Source organism: Elaeis guineensis, chromosome 6, assembly GCF_000442705.2.
Source record: "Elaeis guineensis isolate ETL-2024a chromosome 6, EG11, whole genome shotgun sequence".
Taxonomy (NCBI): Eukaryota; Viridiplantae; Streptophyta; class Magnoliopsida; order Arecales; family Arecaceae; genus Elaeis; species Elaeis guineensis.
Window position 1 is genome coordinate 1,667,603 of NC_025998.2, and position 10,795 is coordinate 1,678,397.

Sequence of the window (10,795 nt, forward strand, 5' to 3'; positions counted from 1 at the left end):
GTGATGTGAGGTCCAGCTCGCACTGGCGCCCCCAGGCCATAATCAGCAGCTCAAGGAGCCAGACCTGCATGCTTCACTCGATTAGAACTCTGAATGCAGGTTCATACGGTTGCAGAGAACAATAGCAAGGCAGTCCTAGGCATGAAGGTCGGAAAACGAAACAATGTAAGGAAACTGGAAACAGAGCCTTTTATGGTGATTATGGAACGGCTAACTTTTTTATTGCTCAAGCTAGATCAAGCTTGATGAGAAGCTTCCTAATAAGCTTCATCCTATTAATTAAGCATTCAACTTGACCCTTCTCAAGAATGTAATGGAAGATAATTAGATTTGCATAACATCGGTTTATCCTTTTGATGGATCATCAATATTAAGAGGGTGTTTGATTGAGTAATTAAGGTCTAGAATGAAAATCAGAATGGATGACTTTCATTCCAATTGCTTGGATGGGGGGAGTCCATTCGATTTCCATTCTAGAGAGGAATGAAAATTATCCATTCCTTGAGAAATCGAATCCGGACTTATCCCAATGGAGTCAAAATCTCATTCCAGTGGAATGAGATTAAAGAAAAAAAAATTGTCCATCCATCTACCCCACCTCACAGCTGTCTGCCCGACCTTGACGCATCACCCGCTTCTTGCTCCCGATCCTCTTTAGCTTTGCTCCTCCTTCTCCTCTCGCTTTCTACCACTCCTGTCCACGTAATCATCACCTGGTTCGCTGATGCCACGGTCTCCTTCATCGTCGGTGCCGCATCAGACCTTTGGCTGCCTTCCTCCGCCCCTTCCTCCTCTCCCTCCCCCTAAGACGACGAAAAGCCGTTGCACCCACATCGCTGTCGAGTGTGCCACCTCTACTTGCATGCTGTGCTTTTGCTGCCCGCTATCCTCTGGTGCTACGTAAGGTCGCCTTCCGAGCTGCTCGCGTCTCTCCCACTCTTTCGCCTGCTGTGGCAGCGGTGGAGGACCCAGCCATCGCCTCCCCTCTCCTCCTCCTTCAATATCAATTTAGATGCCATCGGTCGCCATCCGAACGATGATATAGATGCTTAAGGGATGATCGCTCCTCATGGTGGAGGAATTCATCGAAATCTAAGCTTTGGGAACGTCTCCAGCACCACCAGATCCAGCCCTAGTGGTCGCGTGACCGCCTCCTCCCTCATGCATGGGATCCGAGGATTATGAGACGAAAGAGAAGAAGGGGACCCGAGGATTATGGGATGGGCTGATTTAATTTTGTTTTGGTTGCTATCTCTATTTTTTTTATGATAATTTTTTAAAAAATAAAATAATATTATTATATTTAATTTTTATTTAATATTAATTTTTAAAATAATTAATTTTTAAAAATTTTAATTAAAAATAAAAATAAAATTTTGAGTTGACTCTGATTCCTATCTTTATATGAACCAAATAACAATAATAGAATATCCATTCTGATTTCAATTCCGATTACAAACCAAATGCTTCCGGAGAGTAAATTATTTCGATTCTGATTCCAATCTATTCCAATTTTCATTCAGACTTCGATTCTGATCACAAACCAAATACCCTAAGTCCATCTTTAAGTGTAATTCATGAAATATTTTTCAGGATGAAGATTATATCATCAGTTATGCATGGCAATCATCAATGTTATCAACTTCGAGGCCCATCATGCCCTTATTGTCTAATAAATAAAGCCAATAAGGTTTGAAAAAAAAGAAAAGAAAAGAATGGGTATGTCTTTCATGGACAACTTTAATTATTAAATGTGGTAATGTATTCGTTTACAAACAAAACTATCCATAACTTTTAAGCTAATTAAGATAAGCTATGCTACGATAGGTATTAATTATAAGGAATGCATCCATTTAATGAAAGATTCGCGTGTGCAATTATTTTTGTTCCAAACTTTGCGTGTTACCCTTGCACCGCTCATCTACACCATCATTTGAACATGATAAGCATGAAAAGAGAAATCCTCACATCCTCCAACCAACAAACAGAAGACACTCAAGTTTGCAATCCCCGGCTCTTTATCCCTCCTTTCTGCTCCTGTTCCGTTACGAGCGGCGGCATTAGACAACCCACCTCGCCACGCCATCATTCAAAAGCGTGGGTCCCTTTCCCCTCCACTCCCTATTTTGTCTTCTCCTCCCAATTATTGCCTATCATCCGCCTCGCACGTGCGGTGCCCCGCCCCCATCCACCCCTCCACAGCCGAAAAGGAGCGGATACACCTAAAGTTGGCTGCGCCATCAATCTAACGGCCCTTCTTGACCCCTTCCGCGGCTAGTGTCTCTCCCATTGCTCGCCCTTAGATCGGTGGGTCCGCACCTCAACTTTCATCCCCTTATCCCTCATCACGGATCGAACGGCCCGGATCAGCGCTGATGGGAACCTGTCGGTGCTCGCTTGGTCAAATCCGGGATGGCTCCGATGTGGGGTCCACTCTATGTGTGCCACGTCACGGCCCGCGGACAGCCGCACGTGTCCGTCCCGGCTGTGGGTCCTACCTTTCTCCCTCCTCCTCTCATCTTTCTTTATCTCACTTCAGGTTTTCAGTGCCCCGTTCAAGTATTAAAAAGACTTCGTTCGGGCACCTGAAATATAGCCCCACTTGCTGGATTTCGTACTCCTCCATTTTTATCCGTGGCTTGGAATTATTCTAGTGGTCCAAATTTTGGGTCTCTCCTGTTTGTGAGTGTAGACTAGGAGCGGCGGCCACCGGAGGGCTTAGATTCGAGGCCACGTCATCTTGGGCTGCAGCTATATTGAATGCACGGGCGTGTGTGGCCATAACTCTGTTGTACAATGCTGTCTCCCCCGTTCGGTCTTAGGAGCAAAGAGATTTCTACTTTCTTATCTTAAAAAAAAAAAAAAAAAAAAAAAATCCACTTGTTTTGCAGGGATCACCAAAAAAAAAAAAAAATTATACACTTATTTGGGTAATACATCGGGGCAATATAATTTTCTTTACTCTGTGCTTTGGACCTTTTACCCTTTTCACGCTATGGATAATTTTTCGGATATTTTTTAATCCTCTTCCTTGCCACCTTTTCCCGCCCCCTCTTCGCTTACCCTTTTTGCGCTTCTGGTGGACTCGGCAGTCCCGTCGCCCATATCCAACCTTCCATTTTCGACAACTTAGAAAATCGAACGGCTCTGATTGTCAAGGAAATAGACGGCCGAGATCGATGCTCCACCAACTCCCGAGATCTCGTACGATGTTGACATTTCATTCTAAGTCCTAGCCTGACCGAGTCGTCACCTTTACGTTACATTAATCCAGGGTAAAATAAAAAAATAATACAATTTTACCTTAACTTTTTACCCTCCACTTACTCTAGATGACCAAAACGCCCTCCACTCGAGGAAATACCTCCAAGCTTGTAGACGAAAGCAAGGGTGACTAATTCGTAGTTGCCATAAGGGATTGAGGGCATAATTATAATCTAAACTCGAAATCGCGGCAGATCTCGACCACAGGCGGTCAGGCTGTGTTCCGGACCTTACGTGAAGAAGCCAGAGCCCTTTCCCAAGTAACGAAGACGCTCTCCAAACTCCCCACGCTTGGACCCTGCGGCCATACCTGTCCCTCATAAAATTACGAAAAGACCCTCCATTGTCTGTATAGCTCTTAGCTTCCCGTAAATTATAAAAATATAAAATTACCCCAATATTTAGGGGCATTTTGGATACACGGCTACGTAGACGAGAGGACCGGAACCACGTGACTCCACCTCGAGCAGAGCGCTCTCCACGTCGCGAATCTGGCCCGGATCGCGCTCCATCCCTGCCGTTCGCTGGTAATTTGAACTGTGGATAAAATTAAATTATCCTGATAGTTAATTAATTAAATTTGGAAAGCGGAAATTACCTGCGCACATGGATGCTGGGGCCACAGCAACTCCCTCCGCCCCGTCTCTCCTCCTCCATTGCCCGATAAATAACTCGTCCTCTTCATCGCTCCCAACCTTTCGACCCCCCCCCCCCCCCCTTCCTCCAACCCCCACCGCAACCACCTTCCACCTCCGTCTCTAATGGCGGAACCCAAACCCTAGGAGCCCTGGCCGCTGCCATGAGTGGAAGAGACCGAGACCTCGACGGCCCCTCCATGGACATCCTCCCTCTTCTCCTTCTGCTACTGCTACTCTTCCTAGGTCTTGGATCGAGCGAGTCCGGGGACTTGGAGCTTCTGATCTCCTTCAAGAGCTCTCTGCCCAGTCCCAGGTCCTCCGGAGCTGGGACGCGAGCCAGAGCCCTTGCTCCTTCGCCGGCGTCAGCTGCAAGGCCGGCCGCGTCGCCGGCGTTTCCCTTCAGAGCCTCGCCCTCAGCGCCGACTTCCGCTCCGTCTCCTCTTCTCTGTTGAGCCTTGGGAGTCTCGAGTTGCTCTCCCTCCGCTCCGTTAACCTCTCCGGAAGTCTCTCGGCGGCAGGGTCCCGGTGCGGCGGCCATCTCGCTGTGCTGGACCTCGCCGATAATGCCCTCAGAGGGTCGACCGCTGATGTCTATAATCTCGCCGCCGCCTGCACGGGGTTGAGGTCGCTCAACCTCTCCGGCAACTCCATCGGGATCCCTCCCACCAGGAAAAACCCCTCCAGCGGCGGTGGGTTGTTCTCGCTGGAGACCCTCGATGTCTCGTTTAACAAGATCTCCGGCGAGGCCGACATCCAACTGTTGCTCTCGAGCCTCGGCCTCCTCCGGCGACTGGACTTGACCGGAAACCAGCTCACCGGCGGGATCCCGTCGATTAGCAACTGCTCCGGCCTTCAACACCTGGACCTCTCCGCAAACAAGTTCACCGGCGATATCATGGTCGGAGTCTTGGGCGGGTGCCGGAGTTTGAGCTATCTGAACCTCTCTGCCAACCACTTCACCGGTGCTCTTCCCGCGGACCTCTCTTCTTGCTCCGCCCTGACCTCCCTTTCTCTCTCCAACAACAACTTCTCCGGCGAGTTCCCCTTCGAGACCCTATCCTCTTCCCTGCCGAATCTCGAGATTCTTGACCTTTCGTTCAACAACTTCTCCGGGCCCCTTCGGAACTCGGTCTCGAAGCTCCCGATGCTGGAGCTGCTCGATCTCAGCTCCAATGGCTTCTCGGGGTCGATCCCCTCGGCACTTTGCCAAAGCTATGAAACTAACTTGGAAGAGCTCTACCTTCAGAACAACCACTTCACCGGTCGCGTTCCGGAGTCCCTCAGCAACTGCTCCAAATTGGTGTCGCTCGATCTCAGCTTCAATTACCTCACCGGGGCCATTCCCGCCACCCTGGGCTCCCTATCTTCCCTCCGCGACCTCATCATGTGGCAGAATTTGCTCCAGGGGGAGATCCCGGCCCAGCTGTCCCACATCCGGAGCCTCCAAAACCTCATCCTCGACAACAATGGGCTGACGGGATCCATCCCGGCCGGCCTCAGCAACTGCAGTAATTTGAACTGGATCTCGCTGTCGAGCAACCACTTGAGCGGCCCGATCCCCTCCTGGATCGGCCGGCTCGGCAACCTCGCCATTCTTAAGCTGGGAAACAACTCTTTCTCCGGTCCGATCCCGCCGGAGCTCGGGGAATGCAAGAGCTTGATCTGGCTGGACCTGAACAACAACCACCTGAACGGGACCATCCCGCCGGCCCTCGCCAGGCAGTCGGGCAACATCGGCGTCGGCTTGGTCACCGGGAAGCGGTTTGTGTACCTGAGGAACGACGGGAGCAGCGAGTGCCGGGGATCCGGGAGCCTTCTGGAGTTCGCCGGGATACGGCAGGAGGATCTGAACCGGCTGCCGAGCCGGCGGTTCTGCAACTTCACCTGGGTGTACATGGGGAGCACCAAGTACACTTTCAACAACAATGGCTCGATGATCTTCCTCGATCTCTCTTACAACCACCTGGTCGGCGAGATCCCCAGGGAGCTCGGCAGCATGTACTACCTCATGATCTTGAACCTGGGCCACAATATGCTCTCTGGACCGATCCCGTCGGACCTGGGGAACTTGCACGATGTTGGTGTGTTGGATCTTTCTCATAATGCTCTCCAAGGGCCGATCCCGTCGTCCTTCTCTGGCCTCTCCATGCTTTCCGATATCGATCTCTCAAACAACGGGCTCAACGGGACGATCCCTGTGTTGGGGCAGTTGGCCACGTTCCCGCGGTCCCGGTATGAGAACAATTCCGGCCTCTGTGGGTTCCCTCTCCCATCTTGTGAAGAGAGTGCAAATGCCAACTCGAGCGGCCAGCATCAAAAGTCTCGCCGCCGGCAAGCCTCCCTCGCAGGGAGTGTGGCGATGGGATTGATCTTCTCCCTCTTCTGTATTGGTCTCATCATTGTTGCCGTGGAGACCAGAAAGCGGAAGAGGCGGAAGAAAGAAAGCAATAACAACAACTCACGAGATTTCTATGTCGATAACAGTCGATCTCACTCCGGCACCGCCAACTCCAACTGGAAGCTGACGGCCACGAAGGAAGCCTTGAGCATCAACCTCGCCACATTCGAGAAGGCTCCTCGGAAACTCACGTTCGCCGATCTCCTTGAGGCAACCAATGGCTTCCACAACGACAGCCTCGTTGGCTCCGGTGGGTTTGGCGATGTCTACAGAGCCCAGCTCAAGGATGGTAGCGTTGTCGCCGTCAAGAAACTGATACATGTTAGTGGACAGGGCGAGCGGGAGTTCATGGCGGAGATGGAGACCATAGGAAAGATCAAGCACCGCAACCTGGTTTCTTTATTGGGCTACTGCAAAGTTGGAGAAGAGCGGCTCTTGGTCTATGAATACATGAAGTATGGAAGTCTAGAGGATGTCCTGCACGACCGGAAGAAAGCCGGGATCAAGCTAAATTGGGCAGCAAGAAGAAAGATCGCAGTCGGGGCAGCCAGAGGTCTGGCATTCCTCCACCACAACTGCATTCCCCACATAATTCACAGGGATATGAAGTCCAGCAACGTCCTTCTCGACGAGAGCTTGGAAGCCAGGGTCTCGGATTTTGGAATGGCCAGACTTATGAGCGCGACGGACACACATTTGAGCGTATCCACTCTTGCAGGCACACCAGGCTATGTCCCACCAGAGTACTACCAGAGCTTCCGGTGCACCACCAAAGGGGATGTATATAGCTACGGTGTGGTCTTGCTTGAGCTGCTCACAGGGAGGCAGCCCACAGACTCGTCAGATTTTGGGGATAATAACTTGGTCGGGTGGGTGAAGCAGCACACGAAGCTCCGAATCAGCGATGTGTTTGATCCAGAGCTATTGAAGGAGGGTCCTATTCTAGAGTTGGAGCTATTAGAGCACCTTAAAATTGCTTGTGCTTGCCTGGATGACAGGCCATTGCGGCGCCCCACCATGTTAAAGGTGATGGCAATGTTCAAGGAGATTCAAGCAGGTTCGACGGTGGATTCCACAGCCTCTGCCCCTCTACCCTCCGTTGATGGGAGTTTCGGGGTGGTTGATATGAGCCTGAAGGAAGGCAAAGAGGAGAAGGATTAAAGAGCGGGAGAAATAACTACGGCAGAATTCTTTTTAGAGGAAGGGAGGCGCGCGATAGAATCAATGAAGCCTCTTACAACTTTCTTTCAGCCATCCGTCCTCACCATTTCGGTGGGTATGAGAGAATTTTTCCTGTAGCTTCATCGGTGAATGTATCATATCAACCGCAAAACCCATGTTTTTGTATTTCATACATCGCTAATGGGTATGCTGTGTTGTACAGATAAAGTGATTTTCCTTCCAATTCCACATTTAGTATCCCTTTCGATCAAATTTTTCGAATTCTCCTTGCATGTATGTTCCGACGCATACCTCTACGTGGATTGGATTGGGCACCTAGCGTACCTATGTTTCTGATCGAATGGCCTCTCTCGTTATTTGTTTTCCCTTTTCTTGTTTAAAAAAGCACATCTAGTTCTGATAAACTTAATTTGATTTACATAACGCTTGCAATGAGGAAGATGACCCAAACACACTGTTTGTGCTCCAAAGTTGCTTACAAGTTCTATGGTTTATGCAGTAGTTGGACTTCGTCATCTGAAACTTTTGCCGTGGCAATGAGTGCTTTGCTGACCATCCCTTTGCAGAGCTCCTCCTGCCATTTGATTACTCCACCCGTGTACCCTTTCCATCCGAAAACAAGCTGCCAGCTTTTGTCTGAACTCTATAAGACTTCAATTCCAATCCCAGGAACCATTAAAGGATGATGCGTTTCAGGACTCCGTAGGGACACCAACAGCGAAACTGGCGAGGTCCAATCAGGGCCTTCCATCATACATCTTGGTCACCAGGTGGGGATGCATAGCTTCGAGCGTTTGCACTGCTGAACATCTAATCTGCTCCCACTCATCTTTCTTTAGCCCTTTGACTGGTCAAAGGCTCTCTCATTGCTTTTGTCATCTGATCAAATTTCTCATCCGTAACGTGATTCCAGAGCACTATATGCACAGTTTTCTAATCAAAGTTGGCCATATTTCACCTGCTCATGCACAACATAGTTGTATACTGATAGCAATGCCGATATATTGTAGTTCGTTATAATTGGCTGTTTCCCTTACCATAATTGATGAGTTCCTTATGATGACAAATCTACTTAACCATGATAAGCTCCTTGTGATAAATTGTCACATTCCCTTCTCTTTTAACCGAGGCGCTTAAACCCATTGCTTCATACTGGGCTGGAAAGGCATGATGGCTTGGGCAGTTGAAGGGCCCACTCTGGAAGATAGCAATTAAATTTAGGGAAGCACGTGGGTAATTCGTAAATGATGGCCTGGAACAAATTATGTGGTCCCATCGAGATTGCACCTAGTGACCGGGTTGATGTTGGAGTAAGGATTTAGCTTCCCTTCGTTTTGGTCTCTAGAGTCTACACCTACTAAGATCAAGAGAAAATAAATAGAACATTCAAAGTCTGTTACTGTTCTTGTTTGAACTTATACATGGTTGTATTTTGGCTTTAGCCCAAGAAAATGCATAGGAGAAGGATCAAATTATTTGCAAGCCTCAAAGTCTCGGTGGCAGATATTGGACGCAAGCACCAAGAAATTATTTGCCGAGTGGGGGCCAAACAAGAGCAAGTTGAATGAACAAGCAATCAATCTTGACAAACTACTAGATATTTTGTTATAGTCGCGGTACTAATATAGGATTGTTCCTTTTGACTATTAAATTTGAATAGGAAGACAAGATGCAGAAAGATGCATGACTGCATCAATCTACTCGCCGCATGGTCAGCGTACACCCATCCATAGCTTTCGGGGTCCCCAGTGGGGGCGGCACTTGGCCTCTTGATGGTAAGGTTTGCCCCCCGCCTTTCCTCCAGCGTCTTCTTCGACTAGAAGACTGCTTCCGGGCATTCTTGAATCTATTCTCAATCCTTTTGGTTACAAATAATTGCTTCCTACTAGCTATTACGTTCAATTTTTTCGTGTAATGCATTTTGCGTGTTTATGGTGCTGGATGGATGTCTGATCAGGATACCATCTTTCAAAATTTTTTTGATACCACACGATGCAGCAGGAAGAAAGAAGAAATAAAACAGAAAACAATCAAAATACGCAGATCAACCATAAAAAAAAAATTATAAGAGGAGATCTTACCCTCAACCCTCGTATACCCAATTTTTCTCTCACAGAAAGTTTTCTCTCACAAAAACTCTCTCTCTTGGAAGACCTTCTTGAATCCCTGAAGCGACCACTGTTCGCTGTCAGGAGTCTTGCTCCTTATTTCCCAGCATACGGTAGTTTTTTCTCTCTCCTTCATAGGTGTTCTCTGGATTTTCCGCGGCCGTATGAAACCTAAAGACCACCACAATCACCTCTCTGTTGAGCACCAGGCCTATTTATAGGCTAAAAACCCGATTAGATCACGATTAAGAGTCATAAGATCAACCAAATAACTCCCAAGCCGTTGGATCAAGACCGCAGGCTACCCACGCCCTCCGATCGCACACCGGTCCACAGAACAGTGCCGTGGACCGCATAAATACATGAAAAATACCCACGCGGTCCACAAACCCGATCGTGGACCGCCCGATCCACGGTGGACCGGGGTACAGGCCCAAGGCGCGGTGCCTGGGCCTAGGCCGGTCCGCACACGCGGGTGGGCTGCGCGCCCCGCGCCTGGGCCTGGCCGTGCGCCCCGCGCCGGGCCGTGCCCTGTGCGCCTAGCCCACGCACTGTCGTGCGCTGGGCGGCGTCCCGCCGCCTGCGGCCGTGCTGCCATCGCTCCGCCGGTGGTCCTCCGCCGCTTCGGGTTGCATGCCGACTTCAAAAGCACGTATCTTCTCCGTTCGAGCTCCGTTTGAGGTGATCTTGATCTCGTTGGACTTCATTTTTCGTCGGAAACCTCGATGTGGGTTCAATGTGGACCGAATCTCGAGGTATCAAATTTTAACAATCTTCATCTCGACTCGATATTCGACCTCCTCCAACTCCTCTAACTCCTAGAGCTTCTGGATCTCCTCGCTCTCATGCCCTGAGACAATCGCCTGCTGATCATGGATGGGCAAACATGGGAGTCGAGCCAGACCGCTCGATCTCATCTCCGTCGTATGTTGTGCTCCTCCTGACCTGAGACCTACTCAGGGCATCATCCTGTGGCAATAGGAATCTCACCTTGCGATGTCGCCTCTCATCCTCATGAGTCTTCTGTCTCGTGCCCAATCCGCCTCCACTTGGAGCTCCATCTCGCTCTAGGCTCTACCTGACTCCCGAAGCTCCACCTCGCATTGGGCTTCCCACCAAGTAATAATATCCTTTGCTCTTCTTTTTCCTTTCCAGCACAATCCTATCGCCGCGTAGCACCCTCAGGATTCCTCCACTAGTTATCA

General features: G+C 49.6%; 1 pseudogene; it reads left to right on the forward strand.

The window, feature by feature from the left end:
- The first annotated feature begins 3,955 nt into the window (after window positions 1-3,955).
- Window positions 3,956-7,669, forward strand: LOC105047726 (systemin receptor SR160-like; annotated as a pseudogene).
- The last annotated feature ends 3,126 nt before the right edge of the window (window positions 7,670-10,795 follow it).